The sequence below is a fragment of the Cervus canadensis genome, chromosome 25 (assembly GCF_019320065.1).
Source record: "Cervus canadensis isolate Bull #8, Minnesota chromosome 25, ASM1932006v1, whole genome shotgun sequence".
NCBI classification, from domain to species: domain Eukaryota; kingdom Metazoa; phylum Chordata; class Mammalia; order Artiodactyla; family Cervidae; genus Cervus; species Cervus canadensis.
The window spans coordinates 11,515,174-11,542,363 of record NC_057410.1 but is presented as its reverse complement, the minus strand read 5'-3'; the positions used below and the strand labels follow the sequence as shown (position 1 = coordinate 11,542,363).

Genomic DNA, 27,190 nt, shown 5'->3' with positions numbered 1-27,190 from the left:
TATAGTCTTTAGCCAGTTTCCCCAAATGTTAATAACTTACTTAACTATGTACAATTTTCAAAATTAGGAAATTAGCATTGATACTATGCCATTAATTAATCTATAAGACATCATTCAACTTTTGCCAATTATTTCTAATGCTCTACGATCCTGGTTCCAGATTATGATTAAATTCATAATGATTATATTCATATTATACATATGTGATAAGAATACCACAGAAATGATACTGTGAGTTTCTCAATGTATCATACAGGGAGTCCATGATGTTGATAGATCCTATTATTGGTGATGTTAACTTTAATCACTTGGTTAAGGTAAGTGTTTGCAGGGTTTCCCCACTGTAAACTAATCTTTTTCCCCTTCATACTTAATTGGTATCTTATAAAGAGATACTTTAAGTGAAGTGAAGTCGCTCAGTCGTGTCCGACTCTTTGTGACCCCATGGACTGTAGCCTACAAGGCTCCTATGTCCATGGGATTTTCCAGGCAAGAGTACTGGAGTGGGTTGCCATTTCCTAAGACTGTATGTAAATATACTGTTTCTTATTCTGTATTGGCCCACTATTTGCTGATCAGTGATTTTTACATGTTCATCATTTTCTGGATATTTATTAATTAGAATTCCATAAAGAGTGCATTCCCTTCTTTACTATTTATTATTTAATTATTTATGTATATCAGTATGGAGCATGGGTATTTACTTTACTCTATGTGCTATAATCCATTGCTATCATTATTTATTTTATTCTTTAAATTGGCCCAGATTTGATCATTGGGAGCCTCTTCCAGTTGACTTCTGTGTCCTTTCAACATGTATCTATTGTTGTTGTTGTTGTTATTTTGAGTACTTAGACGGTAAAGTGTCTGCCTACAATGCGGGAGACCCAGGTTCAATCCCTGGGTTGAGAAGATCTCCTGGAGAAGGAAATGGCATCCCACTCCAGCATTCTTGCCTGGAAAATCCCATGGACGGAGGAGCCTGGTAGGCTGCAGTCCATGGGGTCTCCAAGAGTGGGACGTGACTGAGCGACTTCACTTTCACTTTCTTTTTCTTTCTTGTATCTCAAGTTTTTCCAAGCTAATTTTATGCTTTTCCTGCCCTAGCCTTGGAATCAGTCATTTCTCCAAGAATCCTTATTTTGTTTCGCTTATTTGTTTTTAAAATTAGAGAATGGTGTCTGAAAATCGAACTCTTTGCTGTATGCATTCTTTGCTATTGGTGTCATTGATTCTAGGCCCTCTCAGCAAACAAAGCTAAAAAAACCTGTGTGTGTGTAAACATGCACACATATGCATCATCTAAATCTATGTATCTATGTATGAGTCTATCAATCATCTACCATCATCACGAGTTTTTACATTTAATCCAGTTCAACACCCCAGGATTTATTCTAGCCTTCCTCTTTTCCTCATTTGTAACCCCTTTCTCTGACAGTAAGAAATCTGCCTCTCATCACTCAAGAGTTTACATACTTACCTTAACAATCCTAAAATGTACATGAATTCATTTCAGAATTACTAACTCATGCCATTTTGGTAAATGAAGGAACTTACTAACAGTGTATGATGTTTGTAGATGTTTCCTTTTGTCTTTAGTCTTTAAGCTCAGAGTGTATCATCAAGACAGTGATTTTCAGACATTTATCTCAGTTTGCTGTTTTCTCCTCCACTCCTTTCAGTGTAGTCTGTAACAGAGTTAGGCTCATTTGTTATTGTTTGTGTTATATTTTGGGTTCTTCCTCATTCTGCTTGACTTGAATCATGTATTTACACTGTCATCGTTTCTGAAAGTCCGAATGGCCCGGAGTGCCATCCCCAGAGAACTGCTCCTTCCTCTGCCCCCATTGTGTCTGTACTCAATGCCTCTCTCTCTTATCCCTTATCTTATTAGTTTCTGGGTTATCTTTTCTGTGTTTCTTTTGGCACAAACAAGCAGATAAATGTTTGTTTTATTTCTCTCTTTTCTCTCATGAAAGGTGACACACAAAAGGTACTCTTTTGCACTTTTTTTGGGGGGGGGAGTATCTTTTTTAACTTATTGTATTTTGGAAAACAACCCATGTTAGTTCATAGAAATCCTTTTCTACTTTTGTCTCTTACACAACTGTGCACATGTCCCTAACTTATTTAACCACTCTCCTGTATTTAGATAATTACATTGTTCCCAATATTTTGTAACATCAGTGTTGCAATCAGTAACTCTTTGCAAGTGTATTTTTGGATTATTGTAGGTATATCAGGGTAAATTCCCCAAAGTAGATTTGCTGAATTGAAGGGTAAAGGGTTATGTGATTTTCTTAGGTATTGCCAAATTTCCCCCAGAGAATACTGTACCAGTTTGTGTATGAGAATGCCTGTATCCCTACAGACCGTGTTGTCATACTTCTTAATTGTAACCAGTCTGATAACAATGTCTCAATATAGTTTTAATTTGTATTTCTGTAATTATTAGTGAGGCTGAACATCTTTTTCTGTCTTTAAAGGTCATTTTTATAACTCTTTTTATGAATTATCTGTTTATGTCTTTTCTCATTTTAATGGATAAAATTTTTTTTCTCTCAGTTTTAAGAGTTCTGTATCATCAGTATTTGTACTTTATCTGTAGTTTAACCTATGTTATAAACATTTTTCCAAGTTTTTTAGTTGTGTTTGACTTTATTTTTTATCATTCAGAAAATTATTTTGTATAGTCATTTATCAATTTAATTGCCTCTGAATATTGAGTCATAGTTAAGAAATCTTTTCCTACACCAAGGCTAAAAGAGGAATTCACCAATGTTTTCTCCTAGCACTTAAAATTTAAAAAAAAATTAGATCCTTATTCCCTTTGGAGTTTCTACTTATACATGGTGTGAAATATAGAGCTAAATTTGTTTTATTCCAAATGATTATTCTGCTGTCCCAGAATAATCTATTAAAATTACCATATTCTCCTAGTAATTTGGGATGCCACCTTATCATATACTAAATTTCCATATGCACTTGGGTTTATTTCTTGGCTTTCTGATCTACTCTCTTTGCTTGTCTATTCATGTGTCAGTGTCACACTGTTTTAATTAGATGACTTTATAGATTGTTTTATAACTGAGCTAGACCTTCCTCCTTGCCTTTCCTTTTTAATGTATTTTTGACTATTCTTACATGGGTTTGTTTTTCCACATGATTTTTTTTTTAATATTAATTTGTCTGCAATAGTGGTAAAGAACTTGCCTGCCAATGCAGGAGATGTAATAGGCACGAGCTTGTTCTCTGGGTAGGGAAGATACCCTGGAGGAGGAGATGGCAACCCACTCCAGTATTCTTGAGTGGAGAATCCCATGGACAGAGGAGCCTTGCAGGCTACAGTCCATAGGGTTGCAAAGAGTTGGACATAACTGAAGTGAGTTACCATGCATGCACCTCCATAAAAAAGTTTATTCATGTTTTTGTTGGGTTTGTGTTAAATTTTTCATTAACTCAGGTAATTGACAGTTTATGATGTTGAATCCTAAAAAACGGGGAGTGTCTTTCATTTGTTCAAGTCTCTTTTCATAGCTTTCAGGAACTCTATGTCTTTTCTCATAGAGTTTTTACACACTTTCTAACACCATACACAAAAATAAACTCAAAATGGATTAAAGATCTAAATGTAAGACCAGAAACTATAAAACTCCTAGAGGAGAACATAGGCAAAACACTCTCTGACATAAATCACAGCAAGATCCTCTATGACCCACCTCCCAGAATATTGGAAATAAAAGCAAAAATAAACAAATGGGACCTAATGAAACTTAAAAGCTTTTGCACAACAAAGGAAACTATAAGCAAGGTGAAAAGACAGCCTTCAGAATGGGAGAAAATAATAGCAAATGAAGAAACAGACAAAGGATTAATCTCAAAAATATACAAGCAACTCCTGCAGCTCAATTCCAGAAAAATAAATGACCCAATCAAAAAATGGGCCAAAGAACTAAACAGACATTTCTCCAAAGAAGACATACAGATGGCTAACAAACACATGAAAAGATGCTCAACATCACTCATTATCAGAGAAATGCAAATCAAAACCACAATGAGGTACCATTACACGCCAGTCAGGATGGCTGCTATCCAAAAGTCTACAAGCAATAAATGCTGGAGAGGATGTGGAGAAAAGGGAACCCTCTTACACTGTTGGTGGGAATGCAAACTAGTACAGCCGCTATGGAAAACAGTGTGGAGATTTCTTAAAAAACTGGAAATAGAACTGCCATATGACCCAGCAATCCCACTCCTGGGCATACACACCAAGGAAACCAGATCTGAAAGAGACACGTGCACTCCAATGTTCATCGCAGCACTGTTTATAATAGCCAGGACATGGAAGCAACCTAGATGCCCATCAGCAGATGAATGGATAAGGAAGCTGTGGTACATATACACATGGAATTTTACTCAGCCATTAAAAAGAATTCATTTGAATCAGTTCTAATGAGATGGATGAAACTGGAGCCCATTATACAGAGTGAAGTAAGCCAGAAAGATAAAGAACATTATAGCATACTAACACATATATATGGAATTTAGAAAGATGGTAATGATAACCCTATATGCAAAACAGAAAAAGAGACACAGATGTACAGAACAGACTTTTAGATTCTGTGGGAGAAGGCGAGGATGGGATGTTCTGAGAGAACAGCGTTGAAACAAGTATACTATCAAGGGTGAAACAGATCACCAGCCCAGGTTGGATGCATGAGACAAGTGCTCGGGGCTGGTGCACTGGGAACACCCAGAGGGATGGGATGGAGGGGGAGGTGGGAGGGGGGGTCAGGATGGGGAACACATGTAAATCCATGGCTGATTCATGTCAATGTATGGCAAAAACCACTATAATATTGTAAAGTAACTAGCCTCCGACTAATAAAAAGAAATGGAAAAAAATAAAAATAAAGTTTATTGCAAAGTGTTTAATCTTTCTCTTATTGTAAATTAAAATTTTTATATGTCTTCTCACTAGTTATAAATAATATACCTGTAAAATAATTTCAGCATATAATGCCTTTGTTCTGCTACCTTTAACTTATTTTATCATTTTAGTTAGTACCTTTTCTTGACTTGAACCAGAAATAAATTTTTATCATGTTAATAAGCCTTTGAGATTTGGTTCATTTATTTATTTGTTAACCAATTCTAATACAAGACAGATATAATTTTATTCCCATATTAAAATAAAGAAGCTCACACCAGAGATAGAGACGGATGAACCTAAGGTCACGGAGAGAGAGCAATGGGCAAAACTAGCTTTTTAATCAAGATTCGGTGCTTTTCACCACTGCATAATATTTTCTCCTCAAGGGTGGACTCTCCGAATGTCTCCATTTAGTTTCACTCAATTCTGTGGACACAGGAGACTATACAAGATTTTGTGACTATAAAAGTCATAAAAGCTCAGCCCTGGTCTACCTTCCAACATGTTCCCAGCATGCAACCAGTGTGATCTTTCAAAAATGAAAATAGTTTCTGCCATCCCCCTTCCTTAAATCTTTCAGTGGGTGGGTGCTGGTCTCAGGATAGAGGCTGAGCTCTTTTACATGACCTCTGCTTTACTCTCCACACTCAGCATCACCCCGTGTTTTCCATACGGGCACTGTAGCCATAGTGAAGTACCTGCAGTACTCGTCCTCCTGCATCCCATTCAGACAGCATCTCCTCTGGGATGTCCATCCTGATCCGGCATTATATATTCCTTCCAGCCTTCTTAGTGCCTCCTGCTAACCTTGGTCACATTGCTTTTTTTTTTCCCCCCATTTATTTTTATTAGTTGGAGGCTAATTACTTTACGATATTGTAGTGGTTTTTGCCATACATCGACATGAATCAGCCATGGATTTACATGTATTCCCCATCCCGATACCCCCTCCCACCCCCCTCCCCATCCCATCCGTCTGGGTCTTCCCAGTGTACCAGCCCCGAGCACTTGTCTCATGCATCCAACCTGGGATGATGATCTGTTTCACCCTTGATAATATACATGTTTTGATGCTGTTCTCGCGAAACATCCCACCCTCGCCTTCTCCCACAGAGTCCAAAAGTCTGTTCTGTACATCTGTGTCTCTTTTTCTGTTTTGCATATAGGGTTATCATTACCATCTTTCTAAATTCCATATATATGTGTTAGTGTACTATATTGGTCTTTATCTTTCTGGCTTACTTCACTCTGTGTAATGGGCTCCAGTTTCATCCATCTCATTAGAACTGATTCAAATGAATTCTTTTTAATGGCTGAGTAATATTCCATAGTGTATATGTACCACAGCTTCCTTATCCATTCGTCTGCTGATGGGCATCTAGGTTGCTTCCATGTCCTGGCTATTATAAATAGTGCTGTGATGAACATTGGAGTGCACGTGTCTCTTTCAGATCTGGTTTCCTTGGTGTGTATGCCCAGGAGTGGGATTGCTGGGTCATATGGCAGTTCTATTTCCAGTTTTTTAAGGAATTTCCACACTGTTCTCCATAGTGGCTGTATTAGTTTGCATTCCCACCAACAGTGTAAGAGGGTTCACTTTTCTCCACACCCTCTCCAGCATTTATTGCTTGTAGACTTTTGGATAGCAGGTCATATTGCTTTTTAATCACTTACTTACTGACTGTCTTAAAAGCTCTTGAAGGCACAGACTATGTCATTTAGATTCCAGATTGTACCATCCCTCAAATGGTGAGCACTTAATATGTATTGTTGAGTGAGTGAAAGAGGAAATAAATATTATTTTCTAACTTCAAAAAAATTATTTCATACTCATCTATGTACTTTAGAATATGTTCTTTCCTGAATGAGCAATGATTTGCTTAATATCCTCAGGATTGTCAGCATCATGGACTGTCATGAACTCTTTAAGCTTTAAAGAGAAGCCTCAAATCAGTTATCTATGTTTTTTTTTTAAAGAAAATAATTAACTGACATTTTTTATTACAATTTACTTTCTTTTCTGTGTGGGAATGATTTGAAGTTGTCATTTGGATGGGTATTTCCCAGTCTTTTATAAAATGCAAACCTGAAAATCTTCTTTGAAAATCTAAAAGGCATCACTTTCTGTCAAAAGCCTTGTCCCTCTCTGGCAATCAGCGTTTTACAAGTACCAGATGTATTCTCTGAACTATTTTTTCTTGGCATTTGGTAGTAATAGGAGGTATTATTTATTGAGGTATTATTTATGTCTGTTAGACATAAGCATAATATATACAGATTTTTTATGAAGCAGATTTAGTTTCACCATTTTATAGAAAAAGAAACTGCGGCATACAGAAGTTATGTAACTTGTCCATTGTACCTTAGACACAGGTAGTGGTAAAAGGAACTTAGATTGACCTTTAGAGGAGCCGAAACAGAGTACCTATTAAATTGTCACAGACCACTTCCTTTATCTGTATTTCACCCTGCTACACCCCCTGGAATATGTAGTGTTGTTTGTGTGCTGTATGTATGTCTGTTTTATCTCCTAAATAAGATCCTAAGATTCTTCTTTTGAGGAAGTGCCTTATTTCTTTAGGCTCCACAATTTCTAGCATAGTGCTAGACACTATTTAAGAAGTGTTATCACTTCATAAATACGTGCTTTAATTCTTCCCCTGGTCTTAGGAAATTGTACATAGGAGTTTTAACAAGTTAGGGTAAAGCATATATTTTCCTTTAAGTCTCAAAATTTGTTGCTCCAAGAAATGAATTTATGATTAAAGAGATCCCGATGACATCACTCATCTGCTGTCCCTCTTTCCCTACCAGATGGGTATAATGATGTTTTGATGTATACTAATGAAGCTGGGTGTCCTGCAGCCTATTTGCTTTGCATCAACACTGGTTAAGACTGCGTTTATTTAACTCATTCTCTGTCCTAGCTTCCTCTCTTGAGAGCCATGAGACTTTTCTGAGGGTGGACTAGGAAGTTTGTTGTCACTGTACAAAGGTGTAACCGAGCCTCAAGGACAGTCTCTACTCAGCTGTGTACTCCAGTTCGCCTGTAATGATGAGTACCTTCCCCAACTGAAATGTCTCCCTGTGCTTGGGACGTTAAAATATTCTTTCATGCCAAAATGGATGGGGTTTTGGAGGACATGGTGGTGCCAATCATCAACAAAAAGAAAATAACAACATTACCAAGACCCTCTGTCTTGCATGCAAATAGATGCCAACAAGCTATCAGACTTGCCTGTACATATCTGGATTTACTGAATGTATGCTTACAAGTCATATCTGGAAAGTCACAATTCCATTATTATTCTCTCAACCTCACGTTAAAATCAAGAAACCTAAAAGGAAAATGATTGTGTATATTAAATTTCTTTGTCAAAGCTTCTACTATAAGATAAAGTCTTCCTAGGAGAATTCCCTGGTATTCCAGTGGTTAGGGCTCTGTGCTTTCACTGCTGAGGGCACAGGTTCAACCCCTGGTTGGAGAACTAAGGTCCCACAAGCTTCACTGTGAGGCCAAAAAAAAAAAAAAAATCTTCCTAGAATTTTGTTATATTATCCTTTTTACTAATAAGTGCTTTTTGTTCTAATCATTTTTGGATTACAGAAATAATACATGTTCATGATAGAACTATTGAAAAGCATAACTATACTTTAAGTATTTAATAATTCACAATATCTTCACTCATTGTTAATAGTTTGGTATACTTTCTTTGTCTAAGTAACTACCTGGATAAATAGACTTCAAAATGTAGACATAACTAATATTGATATGCATATATAGATCTGTAGTTTATTTCCACTGACTTAACTCATGAACATTTTTCAGATCACTTAAGATTCTTCAGTGACCTTTTAAAAAAGCTTTATGATGTTGTGTAACTACATAATGTTCCATTTAATGATATGACAAAGATATTTTGATGCTTTCACTGAGATGAACACCAGATTGCTCTTCCAAATCTTATCTGAATAAGAGAGGAAAGTACACCATGAACTGCATAAGACAGGGAGATTTTCTAAAAAAATAAAAGCCTTCATCTGCCCAATAAAATCCTGGAATTAAAAAATAAGGAAAAATAAATCCTTTTCTGTAAAAGACCCCAGAACCTAGTTGCTTCTCTGAGCTTCATCAAAGTGATACAAGTCCAATGGAGTCCTATTTGTGTCCGAAACCCCTCACCATGGTACACGGGCAAGGACATGACTAGAGGATACCTTTGAGGTTTTCAGCTAATTCATTTTCTTAAGCCAAGCTGCAAATATCACAGATACAAACTTACATGCAGTATTCTGACTGTTTGTGGTGATTATCAGCTAGTGGGAAGACTAAAGGAAAAGAAAATTAGGAAGCCAAGAGATGTTTTCTAAGCCTTAAAACTGACAGAGCGAGATTAAGCGAGATTACCTCTACTTACATGAACAATTTACCTTTTCTTTGTTACTGTGAGAAGCAAACACTTGCTTTGAGATACATTTACCCAGAGAAAAATGGTGACTAATTTGTCAACCAAAATATCATGAACTAAAAGGAATTAGATTAGTCCTGAAAGAAGTTAGATGGGGGGATGTAGCAAGAGAAATAAAAGAAAAGCTTCACTTTGGTATTCTGTAAAATGCAGCATACAAGGCTTTTATAGCATGGAAATGCAAATAAAATCTTACATACTATTGTATACCTCTTGATGGTCTTTCTAGTAATCATGTACAGATGGTAAAGCTGGACAATAAAGAGGGCAGAGCACTGAAGAATTGATGCTTTTGAACTGTGGTGTTGGAGAAGACTCTTGAGAGTCCCTTGGAAAGCAAGGAGATCAAACCAGTCAATCTTTAGGAAATCACTCCTGAATACTCTTTGGAAGGACTGGTGCTGAAGCTGAAGCTCCAATACTTTGGCCACCTGATGCAGACAGCTTATGCAGTGGGAAAGACCCTGATATGGGGAAAGATTAAAATCAGAAGAAGAGGGCAACAGAGTATGAGATGGTTGGATGGCATCACCAATTCAGTGGACATGAACTTGGGCAACCTCTAAGAGATGGTGAGGGACAGGAAAGCCTGGGGTGCTGCAGTTCATGGCATTGCAAAGAGTCAGACATGACTTGGTGACTGAACAACAGTAAAACCTATTAAATTGAAAAGGTTCAGAATACTTCATATAGACATGGATGTGGACATATGGAAACCCAAACTTCCGAGGAAACGCAGACGAGTTGTATAAGTTGTATAACAACTTATAAAGCTAAAAGTATATATGTCATCCAGTGGAGTTCAGGGAAAGCCAGAGATAAAATAAGGTATTTTTTTTGGTTTGTTTTATATTTTATTTTAATGAGTTACTTCAAGGTTAAATGTCCTGCATCCTCTCTAAGACTTCAGAGAGAGATTCTGGAGCATAGGTATACAAGGGCAAGACAATGGTAACATTTATCTTCTGCATAGATAATAAAGGGTTGCATTGTCAGTAGCAAATGTAAAAACAGAAATATAACCAACTAAAAGCCAGTCTTCTTTCTTATTATCACCATAAAACAATAGTCCTTCTTGAAAAAGTTTGTTGTTTGAGTTCTTTACAATTGCTGTGATTATTACACATTTTAAAACTACTTATCCTTTGATTAGCATGTTTCCTATGTGGAAATTAATTTAAGGAATTTTCAGTTATACTTTCAATCCCTAGCAGTCATGGACTCAGATACATTATATACCAGGGGATAATGAAATTGAAGGGAGGTTTTCTAGAACAGGATAGATTTCACCAAATTGGTAGGTGAAGGGAAGGAGCCAGTGGAAAGGGAGGGATGGAAGAGCAGGGGTGTATATAGTTAGTGCATCAGAGTCTATAGGCTTCTGTGGTTGTGGCTCCCTTTGCTTCATATGCTTGAGTGACTCTGGACCTTATCGTGACTTTGCTTGACCAGTAGGACAATAACCCTTGTAATGCAAAAAGAGACTTGTAAAGTGCTTGTCCACAGAAGCTTGCTCTATTTTGTGGCCTTTAGGGGCATCCTGCAATTACTAACAAATAAATAGACCCAAACTAGACTTCTGGATGATGAGTAATACGTGGCCTAGCCAATTTTATCACCCTAGCTGACATCAGTCCAATTTACAGGCTTGTGAATAAAGCCATTTTAGACTATCCAGTTTCAGACAAGCCTCCAGCTGGTCACTGAGGTGTGAGTAAATACAGCTGAAATTAGCCCAACCTGGCTCTTCTTAGAAGAAATATCCAGTTTACCTTTAGACTTGTGAGCGATGATGCATGGTAGTTGTTCTAAGATACTAAATTTTGAGGCGGTTTGTTACACAGCAAACGCTAACTGATACAAGGTTCTTGAAGAGGTGAGTAAGGATAGGATAGAACTCAGAGGTAGAAGGGATAGATTAGTACTGAATGTCAAATAAATACATACAGAACTATGTTCAGATCCCCTAGCCTCCATATACATGCTTGCATGTGAGCACATGCACACACACACACACACACACACACACACACTCACTCTCTCTCACTCCTTCTCCCACTTCTCTTCAGGATCAGGGAAAGAATGCAGACTCTGAACAGACACTACCTAAATTTTATTTTTTTCAGAGGATAGTTATTTACATTGCCGTGTCAGTTTCTGCTGTACAGAAAGCGAATCATCACATGTATACATATATCCTCTCTTTTTTTGATTTCCTTCCCATTTAGGTCACCGCAGAGAACTGAATTTCCTGTGATATGCAGTAGGTTCTTGTTAGTTATCTATTTTATACACAGTAGTGTATATATGTTAGTCCTAATCTCTTAATTCATCCTACCCATCTCTATCCCCCTGCCACTGCCTTTCCCCCTGGTATCCATATATTTGTTCTCTATGTCTGTGTGTCTATTCTGTTTTGCAAATAAGATCATCTATACCATTTTTCTAGATTCTATATATATGCATTTAATATATGGTATTTGTTTTTGTCTTCCTGACTTCACTCTGTAGGCAATTTCTAAGCTCATCCATGTCTCTGCAAATGATGCAGTTTCATTACTTTTTATGGCTGAGTAATATTCCATTGTGTGTATGTACCAGATTTTCTTTATCCATTCCTCTGTTGATGGACATTTAGGTTGCTTCCATGTCTTGGCTATTTTTTAAGTATGCTGCAGATTATATTGGAGTGTATATCTTTTTGAATTATGGTTTTCTCTGGGTATATGTCTGGTAGTGGGATTGCTTGGTCATATGGTAGTTCTATTCTTAGTTTTTTAAGGAACCTCCATACTGTTTTCTATAGTTGCTGTGTTAATTTACATTCCCACTAACAGTGTAAGAGGATTCCCTTTTCTCCACACACTTTCCGGTATTTATTGTTTGTAGATTTTTTTTTTTTTTTTGATGATGGTCATTCTAACCAGCATGAGGTGATACCTCATTGTGGCTTTGATTTTCATTTCTCTAATAATTAATGATGCTGAGCTTCTTTTCGTGTGTTTGTTGGCCATCTGTATGAGACTACCTAAATTTAAATCCTTGTTTTTGTTCTTTACTGTTTTGTTCTTTACTGGCTGAGTGATCATGGGCACACATCTTATTCATCCATAAACAGAGTTGATAGTATTTACCTCATAAAGTTGTTGAAAAGATTAGGTGATCTCATACATGTAAGGACCAAGCTCATAATAAACGTCTTTTAAATGCAAGCTATGTAGGTGCCTCAGTGAAGATATAGCATAATTTGAGATGAAGTGATAGGGAAAGTTGAGGGAGTGTATATCAGCTAACATCAAATCCTCAAAAAATGCAGAATGTAGGATGCTATCATACAGTAAAAGGAAGAGCAACAAGAATTTGAGGATAAAGAGAATGGTGGAGAAATTTTAAGAAGGTGGTTTTAGAGGAATTTTTTTTAATGGTTGAGTAGCAATGATAGTTCAGTTGAGATTAAAAAGTAAAAATTTATGGGGGACATACTCAGTACAGCTGTAATTTTCTGCCACAATGCTCAGTAGCTCAGGAGGAGAATTGAGGAGAATAATGGGATTTGAATGTCAGATAAAGAAATGGTAGCTTCAAGGGGCCACTCTAGAATACTAGAATATTCTAGTATTCTATTGCTAGAAATAGCTGGCTATGGGGCCTGAGTTGGCATGGAGGCAAGAGAGACCATAAAAGAACTGATTGGGTGAGAGAACAGTATGAGATCAAAGGGCAAGGAGCAGGAGTCATGCAGTCATACGTGGAAGCAAAAGGCTACAACTTTCTTAGTTGGTGGATAGTATCATTTTTATCCTTAGTGACTTGTTTCATTGCCTAGAGCCTGTGGTCTTATTATCATATGATTTTGTGTAGTTTTCTTTCAGGAAAACTTTTTTTCTCAACTTTTTTTCTCAACTTCTGTAAGGGATACCAAACTTTAAAAGAGAGCTCTGGGTTAAAAATCCAGCCCATTGTGGTGGCTCTCCTCTGAGGATGCTACACCTATTGCATCATCTATCTCAACTACTGAAACTTTTCTACAGGTGACCGTTATTATCCTGCATGTCAGAGCAGCAAAAAAGAGGATTTTCTCTAGCATTCAGAGGTGAATCTGGGGGTCTGTGTTAATTTAGCCACATTCAAGCATCCCCCACTCTCCTGAGTGAGCCTGTGAACTCCTCCTCTTCTCTGCCTTCATAGTTCTGTCCATTTTCCAGACGCAACCCATGTTCTCAGCCCCACGGAGTTCTCTCAAGTTATTCCAGCCCAATACAGTGTCTTCCTTCTCAGAACCATTATAACAACTCATCTGACACTTAGCACATGCCATATTTTATTCCGGGTATTTTTTTTTTAAACCTAAGAAGCAATACATTTTAAAGCTAGAAGGGGTTTCAGTGAATACCTAATTCAACTCCCTCATTTTGATGATGAGAGAATTGAAACCTAGATGGGACAGCCAAGACTAGAATCCAGCCTGCCTTTGTCATTGGTGATTTTTCTACTGTTACATCTATGCCCTGAGAGGACATCAGGTTCCTCAAGACAAGAACTTTTAAAATCTATAGCATTTACATGGTGAGATCCTCAGTAGATGTTCACTTACAGTGACATGGTGCTCTACCAAGCTACATGAGTCAGCTGCAAGAGAAAGAAATTCTTGTGTAGAACAGATTTTACAGTTAAAAAAAAATTACTGATCTTTTTTTCAAACCCTTAGATGTATAAAGTTTTCCAAATAAAATGTATTAGATAATTTTTGTTTGTTATATAGTTTTGTTCCTTTATCTCACTGTTAAGGGTGGTCTTCATTAAGATGTACATGGACCAGTTTTGACCAGTATAGATTACAGATAGTGGTTTGAATCCCAACAGAAGAAAATTCTCCCATCTAACCCTTTAGCCAGTTAACTGGAAGAAGCTTACCTTTATGGTTATTGATTTTAATTTCATTTCAGAAAAAAAAAATCAAAGTTAATTTAATAAAAGCATTTTTTACAGTTTAATCTAATTTGGCAGTATGGATTTAAAAAAAGAAAAGGAACCAAACAAAAGCAAACTGTAAGAACACGTACTAGGAGCTGAACAAGTACTGCTACCAGAAGTTACCGATTTCCCGCATTTTAAATTTTAATTATATCAAAAAAATCAATCTGTTACCCAAATTAGTCAGCCCGTCTATGAGGCCTGGCACTCATCACTTTGCACTACTTCACTGAATCTATTTGAAAGCTGAGTACGGAGCCTGCATTCTCAGTCCAGCTAGTCCACCTGTGACCATGTTAAGATGACATTCTCCAGAATCGCTCTATCAAAGCTTACTGTGAACACTATGCAATCTAATCAGCTCTACATGCACATTTCAAGGTGGTGGATCTGAAATCCCAGGAAAGGTGTGTGAGCTTCCTGAAACAGAAAAATCCTTCAAGGGATCCTTCCCCTGAACTCAGTTGGGGTTTTCTAGCCATGAGGGCCTTCTTCCTTCTCTCCACCACAGCGTTCCTCCTACTTCTCCCTCCCTTCCATCAGAGAAATGACAGATACTCCCCACTCCCTGCAGTGAGTTTTCCTAATTTCACCCATAGGAGCCAAAAAACCTAAAGGAAAACACATTTATTTGTTTAGAATGTAACTTGCAGAGAGCATTTGCACAGGAGAATGTTCTTACCCTCTTGGTGCTAGTCCACTGCGTATTTGTTTTCCAGACTCATTCTTCCCCAGATGACTACAACTTTTGCTGGCATTTCTCTGAAGGTATCTTCAAGACCTCTTTTAGATGCAGAAAAGCTACCTGAATTTGCAGGCAGCTTCCTGTTGGGCTCACATTTTGCAGCATGCATGCTTGATGTGCAGAAGGTGGGGAAGGTGTTTGAAAAAACAGGAAGCACCTGTGAATGTGCGACTTTATTATTGGAAGCAGAAGGCTCTCTTGAGACAGCTGGACTGAATTTGCTTCCTTCTTTTTCACCCATGAACACTTTTACAAAGCTATTAGATACTCTAAAGACCATGAATGGGCTTCGGAATGGCATGATTATTTGCAAAGTCTAGTGTATTCATAAACTTGGGTAGTTCTGTTTTTCCTTGTGCAAGTTTCTCTGTTTGCTAGGGATATGGATATCCACGGAATGCCTGCAAGGTTGGCTTTCAAAAATTACTGTTACTGTGGTTAAAGAAACACATAACATGAGCTTTACCTTCTTTACAAATTTTAGGTTTTCTATGTGGTGGTGTTAACTATAGACATGATGGTGTATAGCAGTTCTCTAGAACTTTTTCATCTTGCATGACTGAAACTTTATACCACTTAACAACAACTCCCTATTTCCTCCTCCCCCAGCTCCTGGCAACCATCATTCTACTTTCTAGTTCAGCAAGCCTGATTACTTCAGGTAGTTGAATCATGCAGTGTTTGTCCTTCTGTGAAATGACTTCTTTCACTTAACATAACTTCTTCAGTGTTCATCAATGTTATAGCATATGACAGGATTTCCTCCTTTTTTATGGCTAACAATCCATTGTATGTATATACTGCATTTTATTTATCCGCTTATCTGTCAATGAACATTTGTGTTGTTTTCACCTCTTGGCTATTATGAATAGTGCTACAATGAACATGGGAGTGCAAATATCTTTTCAAGATACTGAATTCAGTGTTTTTGGATATGTCCTCAGAAGTGGGATGGCTGGATCATACAGTAGTTCTATTTTTTCTTTTTGGCCACAGTGCACTGCATGTGGAATCTTAGTTCCCTGATCAGGGATCTAATCCCTGCCACCTGCAGTGGAAGTGCAGAATCCTAACCACTGGACCACCAGGGAATTCCCAGTTCTATTTTTAACTTTATAAAAATTTCCATGTTGTTTTCTGTAGTAGCTGTATCATTTTACGTTGCCACCAACAGTGAATGAGGCTTCCAGTTTCTCTATATACTTGTCAACACTTGCTATTTTTTGTGTTTTGTATACTAGGTGTCTTCATCAGTTAGAGGTGCTATAACAGAAATACCATAGATTGGGTGGTTTAATTAACAAACATTTATTTCTCACAATTCTGGAGGTTTAGAAGTCCAGGATGGTGATTGCAGCCATGAAATTAAAAGACACTTACTCCTTGGAAGGAAAGTTATGACCAATCTAGATAGTGTATTAAAAAGTAGAGACATTACTTTGCCAACAAAGGTCCGTCTAGTCAAGGTGATGGTTTTTCCAGTGGTCATGTATGGATGTGACAGTTGGACTGTGAAGAAAGCTGAGCGCTGAAAAATTGACGCTTTTGAACTGTGGTGTTGGAGAAGACTCTTGAGAGTCCCTTGGACTGCAAGGAGATCCAAGAAGTCCATCCTAAAGGAGATCAGTCCTGGGTGTTCATTGGAAGGACTGATGCTGAAGCTGAAACTCCAATACTTTGGCCACCTCATGCGAAGAGCTGACTTGTTGGAAAAGACCCTGATGCTGGGAGGGATTGGGGGCAGGATGAGAAGGGGACGAGAGAGGATGAGATGGCTGGATGGCATCACCGACTTGATGGACATGAGTTTGAGTAAACTCTGGGAGGTGGTGATGGACAGGGAGGCCTGGAGTGCTGTGGTTCATGGGGTCGCAAAGAGTCGGACACGACTGAGAGACTGAACTGAACTGAAGGGCTTATTTCCTAGTCATAGAAAGCTCCCTGGTCACTCACTATGTCTTCACATGGCAGAGAGAATGAACTCTGGACTCTTCATCCCCTAGCAGTGGCACCAATCCCATTGTAGGGGCTCTACGCCCATGACCTCATCCAAACCTAATTGCATCCCAGTTGCCCTGCCTTTAACAATACAATCACAATAAGAATTAGGTTTCAACATATGAATTTGGGGAGTATACCAACATTTAGTCCATAGCAGTGATCATTTTAACTGGTCATGGTAATACAGTACTTCATTGTGGTTTTGATTTGCATTTCCCAATGACAAAGTGATGTTGAGTATCTTTTCATACACCTGTTGGCCATTTATATGTCTTTTTTTAAGAAATGTACAAGTCTTTTGCCCAGTTTTTAATCAGGTTATTATTAGGTTTTGTTTGCTTGCTTTTTGCCATTGAATTGTAGGAGTTCCATATATATGAGGTTAAGCCTTTGTCAGATATATAGTCAGCAAATATTTTTTCCCATTCTATAGATTTCCTTTTCACTCTTTTGATTGTTTCCTTTGCTGTGAAGAAACTTTTTAGTTTGATGTAATCCCACTTATCTGTTTTTGCTTTTGTTACCTATGCCTTTAGTTGTTATGTCCAAGAAGTCATTGCTAAGACTGTCATAAAGCTTTTCTCTTCTGTTTTTTCCTAAGAGCTTTATAGTTTCATAAAACATATAGTTTTATGTTTGTCTTTAATCCTTTTTGAATTGATATTTTTGTGTGTTGTACATCTTACAACATATATAGTAGTCTACTTTCATCCTTTTGCATGTGGTTGTCCAACTTTCTTAACACCATTTGTTAAAAAGATTATTCTTTCTCTATTATAAATTCTTAGCACCTTTGTTGAAGACTATTTATCCATATATGCACAGGTTTATTTCTGTTCAGTTGTTCTGCGTGTGTGTCTTTATGCCAATACCATACTGTTTTGATTGCCATAACTTTGTAATATATTTTGAAAATTGGAACTGTGGTGCCATCTTTGTTCTTTTTGAAGATTTTTTTAGCTATTTGAGGTCCTTTGTGCTTCTGTATGAATTTCAGGATAGTTTTTTCTATAACAAAATACCATTCAGATTTTATTAGAGATTGCACTGAATCTGTTGATTGCTTTGGGTAGGATGGTCATTTTAACAATGTCTTCTAATCCATGATCATAGGATATCTTGCCATTTATTTGTGTCTTTAATTTTTTTCAGCAATATATTATAGTTTTCAGTGTGTAAGTTTTTCATCTCCTTAAGTTTATTTCTAGGTATTTTATTATGTTTGATGCTGTTATGAATGGAATTTCTTTCTTAATTTCTCTTTTGCATTGTTCATTGTTAGTGTATGAAATATAGCTGATTTTTTTTGTCCTACAACTTTGCTGAATTTATAAGACTCTTGAGAGTCCCTTGGACTTCAAGGAGATCCAAACAGTCCATCCTAAAGGAGATCAGTCCTGGGTGTTCATTGGAAGGACTGATGCTGAAGCTGAAACTCCAGTACTTTGGCCACCTCATGTGAAGAGTTGACTCATTGGAAAAGACCCTGATGCTGGGAGGGATTGGAGGCAGGAGAGGTGGACGACCGAGGATGAGATGGCTGGATGGCATCACCAACTCAATGGGCATGGGTTTGGGTAGACTCTGGGAGTTGGTGATGGACAGGCAGGCCTGGCGTGCTGCGATTCATGGGGTTGCAAAGAGTCAGACATGACTGAGTGACTGAACTGAACCATTTTTGTGTGTGTGTGTGCAATCTTTAGAGTTTTTCTCTACGTAAGACTGGACTTCCCTGTTGACTCAGTGGTGAAGAATCTGCCTCCCAATGCAGGAGATGAGAGTTCAACTCCTGAATCAGGAAGATCCCTGGAGAAGGAAATGGCAACCCCCTGAAGTACTGTTGCCTGGGAAATCCCATTGACAGATGAACCTAGTGGGTTACAGTTCATGGGGTTGCAAAAGAGTCAGACACGACTTAGTGACTAAACAACAACAAAATATGTAAGGTTGTATCATCTGTGAACAGAGATAATTTTAATTCTCTCTTTTCATTTGGAGGCCTTTTATTTCTTTTTCTTGCCTAACAGTTCTGACTAGACCTTTCAGGACTGTGTTGAATAGAAGTGACAGGAGTGGGCATCCTTGTCTTAAAAATCTTTCAGTTTTTCATCTGAATATGATGGCTATGGACTATTTATATATTGCACTTTTTTTTTTTTTTAATTTTTTTATTAGTTGGAGGCTAATTACTTCACAACATTTCAGTGGGTTTTGTCATACATTGATATGAATCAGCCATAGACATATTATCCCATCCCCCCTCCCACCTCCCTCTCCACCCGATTCCTCTGGGTCTTCCCAGTGCACCAGGCCCGAGCACTTGTCTCATGCATCCCACCTGGGCTGGTGATCTGTTTCACCATAGATAGTATACATGCTGTTCTTTTGAAACATCCCACCCTCACCTTCTCCCACAGAGTTCAAAAGTCTGTTCTGTATTTCTGTGTCTCTTTTTCTGTTTTGCATATAGGGTTATCGTTACCATCTTTCTAAATTCCATATATATGTGTTAGTATGCTGTAATGTTCTTTATCTTTTGGCCTTACTTCACTCTGTATAGTGGGCTCCAGTTTCATCCATCTCATTAGGACTGTTTCAAATGAATTCTTTTTGATGCTGAGTAATATTCCATGGTGTATATGTACCACAGCTTCCTTATCCATTCATCTGCTGATGGGCATCTAGGTTGCTTCCATGTCCTGGCTATTATAAACAGTGTGCGATGAACATTGGGGTGCACGTGTCTCTTTCAGATCTGGTTTCCTCAGTGTGTATGCCCAGAAGTGGGATTGCTGGGTCATATGGCAGTTCTATTTCCAGTTTTTTAAGAAATCTCCACACTGTTCTCCATAGCGGCTGTACTAGTTTGCATTCCCACCAACAGTGTAAGAGGGTTCCCTTTTCTCCACACCCTCTCCAGCATTTATTGCTTGTAGACTTTTGGATAGCAGCCATCCTGACTGGCGTGTAATGGTACCTCATTGTGGTTTTGATTTGCATTTCTCTGATAATGAGTGATGTTGAGCATCTTTTCATGTGTTTGTTAGCCATCTGTATGTCTTCTTTGGAGAAATGTCTGTTTAGTTCTTTGGCCCATTTTTTGATTGGGTCATTTATTTTTCTGGAATTGAGCTTCAGGAGTTGCTTGTATATTTTTGAGATTAATCCTTTGTCTGTTTCTTCATTTGCTATTATTTTCTCCCAATCTGAGGGCTGTCTTTTTCACCTTACTTATAGTTTCTTTTGTAGTGCAAAAGCTTTTAAGTTTCATTAGATCCCATTTGTTTAGTTTTGCTTTTATTTCCAATATTCTGGGAGGTGGGTCATAGAGGATCTTGCTGTGATTTATGTCGGAGAGTGTTTTGCCTATGTTCTCCTCTAGGAGTTTTATAGTTTCTGGTCTTACATTTAGATCTTTAATCCATTTTTGAGTTTATTTTTGTGTATGGTGTTAGAAAGTGTTCTAGTTTCATTCTTTTACAAGTGGTTGACCAGTTTTCCCAGCACCACTTGTTAAAGAGGTTGTCTTTTTTCCATTGTATATCCTTGCCTCCTTTGTCAAAGATAAGGTGTCCATAGGTTCGTGGATTTATCTCTGGGCTTTCTATTCTGTTCCATTGGTCTATATTTCTGTCTTTGTGCCAGTACCATACTGTCTTGATGACTGTGGCTTTGTAGTAGAGTCTGAAGTCAGGCAGGTTGATTCCTCCAGTTCCATTCTTCTTTCTCAAGATTGCTTTGGCTATTCGAGGTTTTTTGTATTTCCATACAAATTGTGAAATTCTTTGGTTCTAGTTCTGTGAAAAATACCGTTGGTAGCTTGATAGGGATTGCATTGAATCTATAGATTGCTTTGGGTAGAATAGCCATTTTGACATTATTGATTCTTCCAATCCATGAACACGGTATTTCTCATCTGTTTGTGTCCTCTTTGATTTCTTTCATCAGTGTTTTATAGTTTTCTATGTATAGGTCTTTTGTTTCTTTAGGTAGATATACTCCTAAGTATTTTATTCTTTTTGTTGCAATGGTGAATGGTATTGTTTCCTTAATTTCTCTTTCTGTTTTTTCATTGTTAGTATATAGGAATGCAAGGGATTTCTGTGTGTTAATTTTATATCCTGCAACTTTACTATATTCATTGATTAGCTCTAGTAATTTTCTGGTAGAGTCTTTAGGGTTTTCTATGTAGAGGATCATGTCATCTGCAAACAGTGAGAGTTTCACTTCTTCTTTTCCTATCTGGATTCCTTTTACTTCTTTTTCTGCTCTGATTGCTGTGGCCAGAACTTCCAACACTATGTTGAATAGTAGTGGTGAGAGTGGGCACCCTTGTCTTGTTCCTGATTTCAGGGGAAATGCTTTCAATTTTTCACCATTGAGGGTGATGCTTGCTGTGGGTTTGTCATATATAGCTTTTATTATGTTGAGGTATGTTCCTTCTATTCCTGCTTTTGGAGAGTTTTAATCATAAATGAGTGTTGAATTTTGTCAAAGGCTTTCTCTGCATCTATTGAGATAATCATATGGTTTTTATCTTTCAATTTGTTAATGTGGTGTATTACATTGATTGATTTGCGGATATTAAAGAATCCTTGCATTCCTGGGATAAAGCCCACTTGATCGTGGTGTATGATTTTTTTAATATGTTGTTGGATTCTGTTTGCTAGAATTTTGTTAAGGATTTTTGCATCTATGTTCATCAGTGATATTGGCCTGTAGTTTTCTTTTTTTGTGGCATCTTTGTCTGGTTTTGGAATTAGGGTGATGGTGGCCTCATAGAATGAGTTTGGAAGTTTACCTTCTTCTGCAATTTTCTGGAAGAGTTTGAGTAAGATAGGTGTTAGCTCTTCTCTAAATTTTTGGTAGAATTCAGCTGTGAAGCCATCTGGTCCTGGGCTTTTGTTTGCTGGAAGATTTTTGATTACAGTTTCGATTTCCTTGCCTGTGATGGGTCTGTTAAGATCTTCTATTTCTTCCTGGTTCAGTTTTGGAAAGCTATACTTTTCTAAGAATTTGTCCATTTCATCCAAGTTGTCCATTTTATTGGCATAGAGCTGCTGGTAGTAGTCTCTTATGATCCTTTGTATTTCAGTGTTGTCTGTTGTGATCTCTCCATTTCATTTCTAATTTTGTTAATTTGGTTATTCTCCCTTTGTTTCTTAATGAGTGTTGCTAATGGTTTGTCAATTTTGTTTATTTTTTCAAAAACCAGCTTTTAGCTTTGTTGATTTTTGCTATGGTCTCTTTAGTTTCTTTTGCATTTATTTCTGCCCTAATTTTTAAGATTTCTTTCCTTCTACTAACCCTGAGGTTCTTCATTTCTTCCTTCTCTAATTGCTTTAGGTGTAGAGTTAGGTTATTTATTTGGCTTTTTTCTTGTTTCTTGATGTAAGCCTGTAATGCTATGAACCTTCCCCTTAGCACTGCTTTTACAGTGTCCCATAGGTTTTGGGTTGTTGTGTTTTCATTTTCATTCATTTCTATACATATTTTGATTTCTTTTTTGATTTCTTCTATGATTTGTTGGTTATTCAGAAGCGTGTTCTTTAGCCTCCAGGTGTTTGAATTTTTAACAATTTTTTTCCTGTAATTGAGATCTAATCTTACTGCACTGTGGTCAGAAAAGATGACTGGAATGATTTCAATTTTTTTTAATTTTCCAAGACTAGATTTATGGCCCAGGATGTGATCTATTCTGGAGAAGGTTCCGTGTGCACTTGAGAAAAAGGTGAAGTTGCTTGTTTTGGGGTGAAATGTCCTATAGATATCAATTAGGTCTAGCTGGTCCATTGTGTCATTTAAAGTTTGTGTTTCCTTGTTAATTTTCTGTTTAGTTGATCTATCCATAGTTGTGAGTGGGGTATTAAAGTCTCCCACTATTATTGTGTTACTATTAATTTCCTCTTTCATACTCGTTAGTGTTTGCCGTACATATTGCGGTGCTCCTATGTTGGGTGCATATATATTTATAATTGTTATATCTTCTTCTTGGATTGATCCTTTGATCATTATGTAGTGTCCTTCTTTGTCTCTTTTCACAGCTTTTATTTGAAAGTCTATTTTATCTGATATGAGTATTGCGACTCCTGCTTTCTTTTGGTCTCCATTTGCGTGAAATATTTTTTTTCCAGCCCTTCACTTTTAGTCTGTATGTGTCTCTTGTTTTGAGGTGGGTCTCTTGTAGACAGCATATATGGGGGTCTTGTTTTTGTATCCATTCAGCCAATCTTTGTCTTTTGGTTGGGGCATTCAACCCATTTACATTTAAGGTAATTATTGATAGGTGCGGTCCCGTTGCCATTTACTTTGTTGTTTTGGGTTCACGTTTATACAACCTTTCTGCATTTCCTGTCTAGAGAAGATCCTTTAGCATTTGTTGAAGAGCTGGTTTGGTGGTGCTGAATTCTCTCAGCTTTTGCTTATCTGTAAAGCTTTTGAGTTCTCCTTCATATCTGAATGAGATCCTTGCTGGATACAGTAATCTAGGTTGTAGGTTATTCTCTTTCATTACTTTCAGGACGTCCTGCCATTCCCTTCTGGCCTGGAGGGTTTCTATTGATAGGTCAGCTGTTATCCTTATGGGAATCCCTTTGTGTGTTATTTGTTGTTTTTCCCTTGCTGCTTTTAATATTTGTTATTTGTGTTTGATCTTTGTTAGTTTGATTATTATGTGTCTTGGGGTGTTTCGCCTTGGGTTTATCCTGTTTGGGACTCTCTGGGTTTCTTGGACTTGAGTGGCTATTTCCTTCCCCATTTTAGGGAAGTTTTCAGCTATTATCTCCTCGAGTATTTTCTCATGGCCTTTCTTTTTTTTTTTTTTTTCTGGAACTCCTATGATTCGAATGTTGGGGCGTTTCACAGTGTCCCAGAGGTCCCTGAGGTTGTCCTCATTTCTTTTGATCCTTTTTTCTTTTTTCCTCTCTGCTTCATTTATTTCCACCATTTTATCTTCTACCTCACTTATCCTATCTTCTGCCTCCGTTATTCTACTCTTGGTTCCCTCCAAAGTGTTTTTGATCTCATTCATTGCATTGTTCATTTTTAATTGACTCTTTTTTATTTCTTCTAGGTCTTTATTAAACAATTCTTGTATCTTTTCAATCTTTGTCTCCAGGCTATTTATCTGTAACTCCATTTTGTTTTCAAGATTTTGGATCATTTTTATTATCATTATTCTAAATTCTTTTTCAGGTAGATTCCCTATCTCCTCCTCTTTTGTTTGACTTGGTGGGCATTTTTCATGTTCCTTTACCTGTTGGGTATTTCTTTGCCTTTTCATCTTGTTTAGATTGCTGTGTCTGGAGTGGACTTTCTGTATTCTGGAGGTCTGTGGTTCCTTTTTATTGTGGAGGATTTACCCAGTGGGTGGGGTTAGACGATTGGCTTGTCAAGGTTTCCCGGTTAGGGAAGCTTGCGTCAGTGTACTGGTGTGTGGAACTTGATTTCTTCTTTTTGGAGAGCAATGGAGTGCCCAGTAATGAGTTTTGAGATGGGTCTATGTGTTAGGTGTCACCTTGGGCAGTCTGTATGTTGACATTCGGGGCTATGTTCCTGTGTTGCTGGAGAATTTGCGTGGTATGTCTTGCTCTAAAACTTACTGGCTCTTGGGTGGTGGTTGGTTTCAGTGTAGGTATGGAGGCTTTTTGGACGGTCACTTATTGCTTAAAGTTCCATGTAGTCAGGAGTTTTCTGGTGTTCTCAGGTTTTGGGCTTAAGTTTCCTGCCTCTGGATTTCAGTTTTATTCTTCCTGTAGTCTCAGGACTTCTCCAACTATACAGCACTGATAATAAAACTTCTAGGTTAATGGCGAAAAGATTCTCCCCTGTTAGGGACACCCAGAGAGGTTCACAGAGTTACATGAACAGGAGAAAAGGGAGGAGGGAGATAGAGATGAGCAGGAGGAGAAAAAGGGGGACTCAAGAGGAGAGAGACAGATCTACGCAACTGTCTGTTCCCAGAGTGTTCTCCGTATCTCAGACACCTACAAGGATTCACAGAATTGGATTGGGAAGAGAAGGGGAAAGGAGGAAATAGAGGTGTTCTGAGGTAGAAAACAGAGATTCAAGATTGGGAGAGAATAATCTTCGGTTTAAAGATAGGGCTTCTCTTTTTTTTTGGTAAGGTTATAGTGTAGTGAAAATGAAAATGAAGAGTAGTAGAGGAGTACTAGAGGACTTTAAAAGAAATAAGAGAAAAAGAAAAACAGAAAATAAAAGAGAAAACGGAAAGAAAAAAAAGAAGAAAAAAAGAAAAAAAAGAAAAAGAAAAAAAGAAAAAAAAAAGAAAGAAAGAAAGAAAAAAAAAAAATTTTTTTTTTTCCCCTAATTAAAAAAATCGTAAAAATCTATGTAAATGAAAGTTAAGGAGTAATGGGGGAGTAATAGGGAATTTTAAAGGAAAATAAAAGAGAAAAAAGAAAAAAGAAAAAATATAAAAAGAAAAAAAAAATTTTTTTTTTTTCCTTCCTTAGAAAAAAAAAGTAAAAATATATCTAGGAGTTTCTCTGGAGCTGCTGCGGTCAGTGTGGGTTCTGCTCAGTTTCAGATAGCTCCTCGTTCCAGCTTACACTTCTCGATATCTACAGGGCCCTTCCAGTGAAGTCGGTGTTTTCTAGAGGGATTTTAATCTGTTGCACCAGTCCCTTCTGAAGCGGTTCCCTTTGTTTATTTGGCTTCTGTTTGCCGGTCTCTTCAGACCCTCATTTCCGCCCTGACACAGGCGGGCGGAGGTGGACTCTTATTCAGTCAGCTAGTTCCGTTGCGCTGCTGGGAGGGGCTGACGCTGCGGGGAGGGGCTGGCGCTGCAGGGCGGGGCTGACGCTGCGGGGAGGGGCTGGCCCTGCGGGGGCGGGCTGGCGCTGCCGGGAGGGGCTGACGCTGCTTTCTCCGTCTGCGCTGCTCAGGCTCCCGGCTGTTCTATATGGAGCGCGCCCCGCGCTGCGCTAGGTTCCAGCCCTCGGGTGTTCCACAAAAGCGCAGAAGGAAAAGCTGCGCCTGCTCTCTGTGCCTTCCCCGTCAGAGCGGTCCAGGCAGCGAGGGGCTTGATGGGCGCACCATCCCCAGGTGTGGCGCACTCACTCCCTTCCGCGGACCCAGTCTCAGTTTCCGCTGGCGCCAGTCGGGTGCGCGCGCCTTCCGCCCTCCGCGTCCCCAGCCCCAGTCCCCGCCCGCGCCGGTCGGGTGCCTGCGCCCTGTGTCTCGCCGCGCCCTTCCCCTCCCCCCTGCCTCCTGCCTCCGGCGGGGCTGGGCGGGTCCGCAGCCTGCGACCTCTTCTTGGGACTTTCTCCGTCCCTTTGTTCTGCGAACGGCCGGCAGTGTGTTCCGGCCGGTTAATTTTCTCTCTTTTGGTCTCCCACAGTTCAAGTTGGCACCTCACAGAAGCTCCCTCCGATTGTCCTCAGGGCACTCAGGCCCGGACCCTAGCCCAAGCAAGGCCGCCTAAGACTCCCTTCCCGGGACGGGTCTCCGTCCTTAGCTCTTTTGTCTCACTTTTTATCCTTTATATTTTGTCCTACCTCCTTTCGAAGACAATGGTCTGCTTTTCTGGGCGCCTGATGACCTCAGCTAGCGATCAGAAGTTGTTTTGTGAGGTTTGCTCTGCATTCAGTTATTCTTTTGATGAATTTGTAGGAGAGAAAGTGGTCTCCCCGTCCTACTCCTCCGCCATCTTGGCTCCTCCCTATTGCACTTTTTATATTGAGGTTATTTCCTGGGAAAGGAGTATGGCTAGGCTGTATATTGTCACCCTGCTTATTTAATTTACATGCAGAGTACATGATGCAAAATGCTTGACTGCATGAATCAAAAGCTAGAATCAAGATTTCTGGGAGAAATATCAACAATCTCAGATATGTGGATGGATGATAACACTCTAATGGCAGAAAGTAAAGAGGAAATAAAGAGCCTCTTGGTGAGGGTGAAAGAACAGAGTGAAACAGCTGACTTAAAGCTCAACATTTAGAAAATGAAGATCATGGCATCCAGTTTCATCATTTCATGGCAAAAAAGAAGGGGAAAAAGGGGAAGCAGAGACAGATTTCATTTTCTTGTACTCCAAAATCACTG

At 38.4% G+C, this 27,190-nt stretch overlaps 1 long non-coding RNA gene across 1 annotated transcript in view; it reads right to left on the bottom strand.

The window, feature by feature from the left end:
* Positions 1 to 15,185, bottom strand: part of LOC122427600 — a 66,980-nt gene extending 51,795 nt beyond the window's left edge. The window contains exon 1 of the long non-coding RNA XR_006265493.1: positions 15,059 to 15,185. This is a non-coding gene — a long non-coding RNA (uncharacterized LOC122427600). The remainder of the gene's footprint in view (positions 1 to 15,058) is intronic.
* Between the last annotated feature and the right edge of the window lie 12,005 nt (positions 15,186 to 27,190).